This window comes from Pogona vitticeps, chromosome 5 (assembly GCF_051106095.1).
Source record: "Pogona vitticeps strain Pit_001003342236 chromosome 5, PviZW2.1, whole genome shotgun sequence".
Classification (NCBI taxonomy): domain Eukaryota; kingdom Metazoa; phylum Chordata; class Lepidosauria; order Squamata; family Agamidae; genus Pogona; species Pogona vitticeps.
In genome coordinates, this window is record NC_135787.1 from 100,354,297 (window position 1) to 100,363,676 (window position 9,380).

Consider the following 9,380-nt stretch of genomic DNA (forward strand, 5'->3'; position numbering starts at 1 on the left):
CAAGCCTCAAAATAAAACGACCACTTTTTTCCTTCTTGCCTCAGAACCAGCTCTCCCTAGAGATTGCTGCTGTTCTTCAGCACTACTTGCAACAGTATCGAGTCAGAGCCTACCCCCCTCTGCTGGGCCTCTCAGCTGGCAAGCTAGCTCGCTGTTGCTACGCAGTTTTGCCTCAGCGTTTTCCCGCCAAAATCAGGCTGCCTCAGAGCACCTTAATCTAAGTCTCCCCAGTTGGCACGTTCTTCTACTAGTGCACCTCCCCGTGAGGTACACCTAGAAGATTACCTACGCGCCTCAGACTGTCCCTGACTGGACCCCCCTTGCTCTGGGCACACCTGCCAAGGCTTTGCTGGACCACTGGACAACTGGACCAGTCGTATCCCACACGCTGGACACCAATCAATGTGACAAACCCAGACCTACTGGGATCTGCCACACAGTTACACTAAGCTGCCACCAACCATTCCCTATAAAAAGTCACACAGACCAGGGATGGATTTTTAAACAGTAAAAGAATAAGGTTTATTTTAAATACAAACAGGGTAAATAAAACAATCAGGTGAATAAAATAAAGTAACGTGGCTTAGTTTCACACACACCAGCATACAGTTTGGTTCACCTAGAACCTTTAACTTAAAGCACAGACCCTGAACCCATCAGTTCTGGCTAACCAACAGACCCCTGAACCTATCAGGGTGGTACTCTGACCCACAGTAGTACCCTGTCAGACACACAGACTCCCACAACAGCTTCTTCTTCCCAGCTGCTGCTTCGTCCCAACCCAGTGTCTCACAGTCTGTCTCAGCATCTCCTCTTCACCACACAGGCATCACATATTTATACAGTACAGCCCCTCCTCCTGATGTCCCGCCTTCCACTCCCCATAGGATGGAACTTTCCCTCCAAACCCATGACAGACAGGTAACATCAGTGCTGTTATGTAACATCCACCTCTTTATTTATTTACTTTTCCTGAAGTAACCTAGCAATACAAAGCTTTTTTAAAACAGAAAAACATTATGTTTGCAGAGAACAGGCACTTGGTTGGGAGGAAGCTAATCTCACAAGCAGCCCCTTGTCCTCCGATGAGATTATTATACTTTTGACCTCTCAGACTTTGGAACTCCCTCCCACAGGAGGCCCAGTTGGCCCCATCTCTGCTGTTCTGCCACAAGCACACAAAGACCTTTCTCTTAGGCCAGCTCTCCCTCAGTAAATAACAAAGGGAACTAGTACATGCACTGAAATCTTAGGTCAAAAAGAGGGAATTGTAGGCACAGAATTGTCATGTTCCCAGGAGGTTTCAACAGGCAACAGTCCAATAAACCAGTCCAATATCAGAATTCCAGGAGATGCAAAGCAGATACCAAAATGCCAAAGCCAAAACACAAACCCTGGTCAGAAGTCAGAGTCCAAAGCCAAGGGTCCAGAGAACAGGGTCCAGGATAAGCAGGAGCATGGATGCAAGCCAGAGTGTTGACTTGTTGCGTCCACAAACTTCCAAGCCTCTGGGTGCAAATTTTATAGCAGCAGCAGTCATCTAAACATTTCATCCTGCTAAAACTCAGGGCTGGTCGACCTGATGTTCCTACGGGAAGTATTCATGCGATCCTCTGACCTTCGTGTCATGAGTCTTTGCCAAAGTTTAGCTCTCACTCTGGCGATTTGGGGAGGAGAATCTGGTGATGATTCAGCTGTCTGTGCTTCTAATTGCCCAGCATTTTCCTCCGCTGTAATTGACCCCTCAGATTCCAGATCTTCTTCGGCTGAACTCATGACACTAATGTAGAAAATATAATGTTCTTTATTTCATTTTTAAATGCCCAACATATTTTGGCCTATCGGCTTTCTTCAAGGGCTATAATAACATAAAAGAATTACAATTACAACATTATAACTTATTAAAGACAATATCTTATAAATAAATTCATATATACATAATTCTATATCACCTCCATAAAAATCAATTGTATTCTTATGTTAATTAATAATATTTTTGTCTTGAGTAGTGCATCAATATGTTAAAATTAGAAAGGTGAACATAACAAATTTCATTTACTCAAATGTAGCCATATGAATACTGAGCAAAGCAGTTCAAGCATTTACACCAGAGAAGGCAGGCTGAAGGTTTGCAAACCTTTCCTGTTGATTGAACCATATGGGTGAAAGGTATGGTGACGGTATCCCTTCTCCAGTCCCTGAAAGGAGACTTTATGGACTAATACTAATTCCCTTATGCATAGCTCTGTGAAGAGAACTGAATGGTGGAGACACAGATTACGTAATTCATAATAAACGTTGATTGAGTGGCTGACTACTGACTCAGAGCTTTCTTTGACATGATAAATGACACTATGGTACTGTTTATAGTTCCCATCCCATGGATTTCACTATGTAGGCCCTCAGGCTCCCTGCATGGAGCATCCCTCCTGCTTCAGAGGGCCTGCCTGCCCCAGCCTGTCGGCCTGTGTAGAGGGGAGGCAGCCAGCCCTTGGCTGCTGGAAGGGCAGCCAGGTCTGCTGGCTTTGAAGATGGGGGCAGCAGGGGGCAGTAGGTAGCCCCATAGTGGGGGGGGTGAGCACATGGGTTTGCTCTGTCTTGGCACATGTGCCAGCCTATTAGATGGGCAGCACCTGTGCAGTCCAAGTCTAAAGCCTCTCAGGGCAGGGGCAGAGACTCAGACATGGGCCTTGAGACTTGCAATTCAAGCCCCAAGACTCACACTCAGACTTGGGACTTGGTCCCTAAGACTTACCTGTATTTTTTTCTCCCCACTCCTTTCCTTCTCTCCTCCTCCCTCTTTCCCTTCCCTTCTTTTACTCATCCCTTTTTCTTTATTCTAGTGCATCTGTCCCTCACAGTTCTTGGCTTTCATTTTTCTTTTCCCCTTTGAACAGTGTTGGGAAGAGAAGCATGTTCGCAAGTATTTTTAAAGTATTGTGAAGAGCAGGTTTTTATTTTTAAAAAAGTGCTCTCTCTTTCTCCTGTCAAACAATTCCAAGCAGGAAATGGCCCTTTCTCTGCTCAAGCCTTCTTTCCCCTTTCTTTCCTTACACGAGCAAGGTAGTGGGGCTATCTTCTTTTGAGCAATGTATTCATGTTGTTGCTGCTACTGCCGCCGCCATTGCAAGAGATTTATTGAGAAGCATTTATTTAAAAATTCCAAAAAAAGGTACAAGTAAAATGGCTACAGATCTCAAAAACCTGAGCTGTTAACAAAGTAAATAAATCTAAAACACCTTTCCCACATGATGAAACAATAAAGACTGAAGCAATACAGGGATCAGTACATTTAAAACAACCATGGCAGCGAGATGCGGAAAAACGGATTAGCTGGCCAAATGAATTTATGTTACCTGTGTGCCATGTGAACAGAAATTCACAAAACATTTTAAATAACAGCGGATTCAATATAACTGCCATGCTTTTGACATGTGTGATTGAGTCCTTATTTTGAAACAGCCAAATACAAGCTCAGAGGAAGATACTACGTAATTTCTGTTTCCTTTGTATGTCATAAATTTTAACCAACATAGCCAAGTGTGGGTTTTTTTTAAGCTACTGTTTTATTCTTATGCAAAAATGAGAAGGCTTATGTCATTCTTCAGCTAATCAAATAAATCATATAAATGTATTCAACTAAATCTGCAGCCTTCTATATGTCTACACAGAAGTAAATTCCATGGGGTTCAGTGGGATTAATTCTGATTAAAAATTTATAGGCTTGCATCTGAAGAGTTGTTTAATCCAGTAGTAGCCTCTTTTTAATGATACTGTGGAAGAAAAGAAAGAACCACTAAGTATTTCCTAGAATTTAAGTTCAGCCAGTAGATATTTAATTCCAAAAGCTGCAATGACACACTAGCCAATAGCTCTGCAAAAATTATCATTTAGACCCAGGCCTGGGACAATCTTCTCTTCCTCACCCCACAATTTACCCCCAAAGGAGATATCTGTGCTAACAAATAGCAAAGGCTGAGGAGGAGGAAACAGGGTTCTTGTGTGTGCTGATTCAAAAAGGAAATGTAGATGGAAACCCAAACAAATGAAAATGTGTTCAAAGTAGAAGCGTGAATGTTCCAGGTCACCAGGGTACTAACACCTAACCTAAGAATGGGTGGGTATGTTTGGGATAAAGGAAGGGAGGGCAGGGAAACGATGGATTTTCATAGATAAGTTTAGTGGAATGAAAATAAACAAGAATGAACAGGAAACTGACGTGATATAATCACATGGACCACACATAGTTCCTCACCCCCATTTTAATATGCATTCTATATGTCAGAGTAGTTATTATTCATGAAAGTTCAGATAAGTCAGACCTTATACTGTATAGTAAATGACTTCATTATTAAATTTCCCTTTGATCATAAACAGGGCCAGTTGATTTATTGTTGGGTGATGGGGGTGTTGGCTTTGAACCCCTAGGCATAGACAGACCTCTTGCCCTCGATGCCATCTTAGTTCCTCCCCAAGAGATCAGAAATGCTGACTTCCCTGCCTCTGCTTCTATCACAGATGCTGGGGGTCGAAGGAGGCCAGTGTAGCCAGTCTTTCAGGACAGCCATGGACTTAGTGGTCCCACCCTTCCCTCTGGACTGGCTCCTCATTCTGAGCAGCTTGCCCCTCGGATTTAAACCGAGCTGCTTTCATGCTGCCCTGACTGTCTTGCTGTCTCAACTATTTAAGCAACCGATGCCTAATTCGCCTCCAGCGCAGCATCCAAAACTACTTCAATATGCAGATACTGTATGTACATACCTTGGCACAGTAGAGTGCTTTGCTTCGTACTTGTGCAGTATCACAAAGGAAATTTTGGAACCAGCATCAGCTGGCCCAGGGTGTTGATCAGCCCGGTGTCTGTATACTCCCTGGCAAAAAGCACAGGAAGGTGTGAAATTGAAAGCACATGGCCTTGCATGCTATTCTTGGCACAACTGTGATGGGGGGGAAGCAAAGAAAAATTGGAAAGCCTTCGCAAATACAAAAATTGGAAACCCTAGAAGGACAACTATAATTTCTTTACCATGGCTTGGTAGATCACGAAGTGTGCAAGACTGGTGGAGGGGTCTTGCTACCTTTTAAACTCAAGAGCAATTTAAATGTTCTTAACTCAGGAGTTGAGATGAGCACAAACCAAACTACGAACCAGAAAAACTCCCAATTCAGCTGGTTCGTGGTTTGGTTTGCGACCCAGGCTGGGGTTTCATTTTGCTTCAGTGACATGGATGCCTGCCTGCCCTCTTTCCACCACCTCCATTGCTACTCTATCTGGTCCTGCCGCCTTCACTGCCACTCCCGCCATCATCGGAGACAGCAGGCTGGCTTCCCTTCTAGGAGCCAGGCCTGCTGCCTCTGCACATGCACATGCAGCTCAGCTGATCAGAGCGTATGTGCAGAGGTGTGTGCATTGGCAGAAGGCAATGACTGACTTCCCTTCCAGGAGCACAGGTGCTGCCTACTGCACATGCAGCTGCCTCCCACCTGATCAGGGCAATCAGCAGGGTGTTGGGAGCTTGCATAGAGGCTGCATCCCACCTCCTTGTCATTGTGCTGCCACTTCAGGGTGACAGTGGGGTGGCAGGGGTGGGGCAGCAGGGCAATAGGGGCAGGTAGCCCTCCCCTCCAGGCACAAACAGAAAAGCAAATTGCAAGCTGGTTCAGATTTCTGTTTGGTTTGTCGTGGTTCCTGGTTTGTTGTTCATAGCTAACCACAAACTATCACAAACCACCATTTTTCAGGTTCATGTCCATCTGTACTCAAGAGTTGTTGAAACTGACTTGATACCTCCTTACCTGGAAATAATTTCTGTTGAACTCCAAAAGACTTAATTCTAAGTAGGTAGGTTTGCACTGTTACTCATTTTAGAAGCATGATGTGCAGGGTATGTGAGGGAAAGCCTCTTCAGTTGTTGCTCCCAGGCTTTGGAATGCACTGCTCTGAGAAGTTCGCCCCCTCCCTCTTGTCTTTCTGTCATCAGGTGGGTTTTTAAGCAGTAAGGAACATGTTGCTATTAATGTACAGATTTTTAATTCTTTTAAATGTTGGTTTGACTCTCAATGTAAGTTTGTTTTTAATATGATATTTATATTTTTTAATTATTGATTGTTTTATAGTTTTAATTCATGTGAGCTGCCTTGGTTCCCCTGTGGGGAGAAAGGCATCATATAAATAAATAAAATTAGCTGCAATGTTCTACAGTATATTTTGAAGGCTATGTGATTTCATATATTATTACCCCAGCACACATTCCGTTTAAGATTGTTTGTGAGTTTACAAGACCACTAAAAGTAGCATTTGAAACGTATTTTAAGATGGTATCGTCTGTGATCTATGTTTTGTGTTTCTCAAGTTGTCTAACAGAGAACTTTAAAAATGTGGCCCCAATTTTTACTTTAAGAAACTCTGTTACAACCTAAAGACACTAGGTGGTGAAATTTTGCTAGCTTTATCTGAAACTCTTCTGATCTCCCTTAAAATTCCACTCATATTTCACCTGTAGGAAAACTGCTAAATGTACTTTGAATTTCACTGTACACTAAACTTTGGAGAGTTTCATATTGCTATAATTTTTTAAACAATCTGATTCTTCTATCCCACTACACATATATAACTTTTAATGCATTATTTATTTAACTGACAGCTCAAGCTACATTTCAAATCTTTCTTGAAAGAGCAGGAGAGTCACATGTAAAATATGTTGTGAGTATTTCAATGTGATAAGGAGCAGCTGTTAATTGCTGCTTGCCAGTGGACAGCTGCCAAGCTCACCTGTTTCCACAGAGTCTGCAAAGAGAGTATCAGGTCTCCCTGAACAATCTAAGGGTTTGACTGCCTGGCTTTTATCAAAAAATTGGTCTAGATCCATTGTTTGATAGTGGCACCATTTCCTTTAACTGATGCAATGAGCAAGAAAACAGAGGTCAGCAGATCCTGAAAATTAGGACTCATGATCAATCAGTTGCTTTCAGGAAAACAGCCATTGTCTTCAATTCATTCCCTAATGAAGTCATTCTCAACTGTTTTTTGGCCATGGCCATAAATACAATATGAAAGAAATATAGACTGTATCAGGATTTTATAAGTCCCGTAACAAACTTTATGTTGTAATGTTTCCTATTGCAGAATTGTTTCCAATTTGCGGCCCCATTCAAATGTGCCAGGGCCCCCAGCAAGTCATATGGCTCCCATTGATAATGGCTGCCCTAGTACAATACTTACTTTACATTAGTGATACCTCGTAGATGACCTAGCATCAATTGACCTTATATTAGGTTTGGGTTTTTAGCTCAGAAAACGTCAGGATTTCTGAGAGAATGTGGACTTCTCTAATCTTTCCACAGTGGAAGGGAGAAGAGGAATGCTGGCATTAAGAAGAGCCTTTAAGGCCCCATTCTGAAGGCCTGGCTCTGCTCCCACTGATAAGTACAGAAATTGTAGTGTGCAATACCTCTTGGAGCAGTTTATTAGATGTACAGTGGTGCCTTGCTTGACTATGTTAATTCGTTCCAGCGAAATCGTTGTAGAGCGAAAACATCGTCAAACAAAACAAAAAACCCATTGAAATGCATTGTAAACCATTCAGTGCATTCCAATGGGCTGAATACCTGTTCGTCCAGCGAAGATCCTCCATACGGCACCCATTTTCAGTGCCTGTAAAGTGAAGAATCCATCCTAGAAAACAGCGGTGGGCGATTTTCTTCAGCCGGCGGCCATTTTGAAACCCAATGATCAGCTGTTTGCTGAACATTGTAAAGCGAAAATCGGTTCCCGAAGCAGGGAACCAATCATCGTGAAACAAAAAAAAACATTTAAAACATCATTTTGTGATCGCAAAAGCGATCGCAAAAACCTAATTGTAAAGCAATTTCCTCGTTAACCGAGGCAATCGTTAAGCGAGGCACGACTGTATCTGTTACCATGCATTTACATTCAGGTAGCAATAGATGTTACCACACATGTTCAGAATTGTTCAGGTCTTAAAGATAAGACCCACATCACCTTCTCATATTTCAGAAAAGAGCTTCCCTACTGTCATGTACTCTTCCTGCTCCCCCCAGAGTTAGGTTTGCTTGAGAAAGACTAGAGGAACCCAATATTCTTAAGGTGCATGTAAAAATATAGTGTGAAGGCAGAAATAAATTTAAACCCTGTTTCTATGTGCTGATCATCAAAAGGCACAGTAATTGAAATTGAAACTCAGATTATAAAAAGAACATATATCATAAAATAATCAGCATAAATAATTACTAATAAAAATAAACTGTATGTCACCATTATGTACAAGTGTTGTTTCCCAGGTTCCCTATGGAGCAGATTCTGCTTATTCTGTTTGAAACATAATTGACTTTGTTCTGTGGTAATTTGCTCATGTTGTCGGAACTCTGTGCATAATGACTTTACTTGGGCAAAGCAATATCTAAGGTGAAACAAAAATATGGTGGTAAGTTTAGTTAATATCATTTTTCAGAATTTGCACATCTTTATTCCAGGTGTTTTCTTTCTTCCTCTCCCTTAGCAAATGACTGACAGCTTGGCTGTGGCACTTGTACAAACAATGTAAAGCATTATCTTATTGGAAAGCCTAAAAGAACTCTATGAGGTGCAAGCCAAAAAACAGATGTTTGAAAATGTGTACCACAGAGGCATGCACTATCAGAGCCAAGATTTGTTGAGGTGCCCTGTCAAGTGGACACATGACAAGGGGAACAAATTATGCTTCATTTGAGGATATACCTGTGGGGGCCATGTGTGAGAGGTGTATGTATGTGTGTCCGCCTGTGCGTGGCTATTTGTTTCCAGAAAACTAATGTTTTAGAGACAATTGCATGTTGGTATTTGGAAATGTGTGGAGGTATTAATGAATATTGGTTCCAGTTCTCTGCCAAATGTATATTCAGAGGCAAATGCATATTTGCTGCCTTAAAAATGTGGGATGGCCCTAAGTTGTATTTACCAAGTGGATCTAACTGAAAAGTTTCTTTAAAGGAAGCAGTCCCTTAATAGTTAAAACTGGGATGGGGATCTCTACAGAGCTCTACTTTATTCCCCATGCTGTTTAACATCTCCATGAAACTGCTGAGAGAGGTTATTCAGGGACTCAAACTAGATGTCACTGATACACAAATATGCATCAGCTCTGTATCTCCTTTCATTAAATCCAAGTGAAACAGTGAATTTTCTTAATTGGTAGCTGGGCACAGTAGTAGACTGGATAAGGGCCAATAAACTGATAATCTAGATAAAAGGAATATTGAGTGTATATTTTGAAAGGATGTGTCCACCCTAAAGGATGAGGTACATAGTTAAATTTGGAATCTGTCAGAAGAAGCATAGGCTAGCTCAGTGGCTCAGAACATTAATAACTCAACTTGGTGAG

The 9,380-nt window shown here is 42.0% G+C and overlaps 2 protein-coding genes across 2 annotated transcripts in view; both read left to right on the forward strand.

Moving 5' to 3' along the window:
- Positions 1-9,380, forward strand: part of LOC110074991 (potassium voltage-gated channel subfamily KQT member 1) — a 535,131-nt gene that overhangs the window by 469,305 nt on the left and 56,446 nt on the right. The window lies entirely within an intron of this gene.
- LOC144589471 (uncharacterized) overlaps positions 1-9,380 on the forward strand; it is a 282,764-nt gene that overhangs the window by 264,469 nt on the left and 8,915 nt on the right. The window lies entirely within an intron of this gene.